The following is a 2449-nucleotide window of genomic DNA, read 5'->3' as shown; positions in this document are numbered from 1 at the left end:
GCCTCTTCTCTTCAACTCCAATGTCATGTCTGATTGCTTCGCATTTAACATTGCTTATCACACAATCAATGCGCTTTCTGGAGAAACACGCTGACCGTGAAAAGGAAGCAGGTGGTCCACGCAAGCGTCCCTTCTCTATTAAGATACGGACTGTACTATGTAAATGTAAAGTTTACACAAACGTGATAAAATCCCTTCATAAATACAGGATTTTTAACAAGAGTAAGCAAAGGGTCCCTCAAGAGATTCTTTGCTTTCCCCTCCTCACTCATCATTTTAAGTTAAATGAGACCAGCGGTTTCTCTACAGCCTAAGACTACTAATTGCTTCTTAATTACACTTTTGGAAGATATATCCCAATACCATAGATTACAAGTTCACTAAATTCAGACTCCCGCTCTGAAAATACCCACAAGTTCTTGTTTCAGAGGCAGAAGCAACCATTTGCCCTGCCAGATTCCTCTTCTGTTGACTGTCGCTCCATGTTACAGACGGATTTTGAAAAAAATTGCTGGAACTTGTGTGGTTACTGATTCACATTTCTGTTTCATTGGAATGTTGATTTCCCTTTCTATATCTTTTATTACATTATTTTTGTTAAACTAGTTTTAAAATGCTACTTCTCCATTATCACCCTTGGATTAGGAGCATTTACTAAAGCAAAAATAAAGGAAATTTGGAAAGGTGGGGTTGAGGGGGGATAGCCGTTACTTAGGTTACATTATGCTTTCTGTTTGTTCACCTCAGGAGCTGAAGGTGAAATCTGCTCTCCCTGCTCCAGTCCAAGGCTTGGGAGCCGTGACTACAAGCCTGCAAACACTTCTTATTTCACCATTTACTGTGGAGGAAGGAGGAGGGGAACAATAAAGAATTTTCTGTCTTTAGGTGTTTACTTGCTGCCTTTGGCTGCTCTCATGCTATGCACACATTTATATGTATACAGGCATGGGATATTTTTGTCTGTGTTCAGTTTCCATTAGCAGAACAAGATAGTTCTGAGAGGGAAAAATTGCGGGCTGGCTACAGAACCAGTGCATCTCCAAGGGGAGATTTGGAAAGAAAATTAGTAGGAGAGAAGAAAGATACACTGCACATGCCCTCTGTTGCTTTACTTGCTTATCATTGTTATTTGTTTGTTTGTGGTTTGTTGGGGGTTTTTGGGGGGTTTTGGGTTTGTGGTTTTTTTTTTTTTAATAAAGGAAAAAAGTAAGCTGTTTAGTTTAAATTATGCAGTGAAAATTAACTGTCTTCACTGCATTGAATTCCCTTTCATCCTTTTACGTTACTCTGTTGGACTTCTCAACCCACTTTTGCCTGGTAGGTTGGTTTGCTGTGGCCAGAAACAGTTCTGAATGTCTAGCACTCCCTACTCATCTGCTTTTCTTGGAGTTTCCACATTCTTTAACCCATGTTTCCCAGCCAAGCATAGCTGGTTCACCTGGATAAGTCTTTAATAATTCTTTAGGCTTTATCTAAGCAGGAAGAGCATGGATTACCTCACTTCCCTGCTGTGCTGGGGCATTAATATTTGCCTGAGCTCTGCATTTCTTCCACGGCCATGTGAGCATCTTTAGGGCATGGTGAAAATGCTGGGACATCTGAACACTCTGTGTGGTAGTGATCTAGGAACTTTGAGGAGTTTTGGAAAGTGATGTCATCTTTGCTCCAACAGGATCAGGTGACAGGCCAAAAAGGACTCCAAAAGGGAGAACAAGACAGACTAGGACCTTCTGCACCCCTTCCTTGCAAGAAAACCTCAGCTGAGCTTTGGAACTGGACTAAGCTAAAAAAAAAAAATTCCTCCCCCTACACCATGTGCCTTTTTTCAAAGTAGAAACAGCCACGAGTTTTTTGCAAGGTCATGGGGGGAAGAGATAGACAAACCTAAAATGGAAGGTGATGAGTTTGGTGTGCCAGAGGCAGTGACCACCTGGGCTGACATCGTCTGCAAACTAATAGCCATGTTTTACCAAGTAGCTAGTGTTTGCACGCCTGCCTGTTTGCACTCTTTATCGCACTCACAGGCTGACGAGGAAATTTCCTTTGTCCACCCCCATGCTTCTGTGGTGGGCGTTATCAGACGGCCTCTCCTACCCACGACATTCCCTTGTGGTTCTGTGAGATGTACAAAATGAGGTCTGCATTTGACTTCACCACAGCTCGACACGTTTGTTTCCCTGTTTGCCAATGATAGGAGAACTGTTGGTCTTCAACAGCCGTTGGGAAACCGAAACATGATACGGCATGACCATCATCCAGCCAGCTGAAAGCTTTAAGCACAAATGCTTTAGAGATGCGATGGCTGCCTGTGTCCCACAGTTGCGGGCAGTTTCATCTCTATTACTGAGCTCTAGAGCCAACTTCTTCCTTTCTTCCTGCTTTCTCCCTTTCTACCAGAAGCAGACTGAGGTTACAGAGACAAATACCCCCAAGTTCTGATTGCATGTAG

Source organism: Falco naumanni, chromosome 3 (assembly GCF_017639655.2).
Source record: "Falco naumanni isolate bFalNau1 chromosome 3, bFalNau1.pat, whole genome shotgun sequence".
NCBI lineage: Eukaryota > Metazoa > Chordata > Aves > Falconiformes > Falconidae > Falco > Falco naumanni.
Note: the sequence above shows the minus strand (reverse complement) of the source record.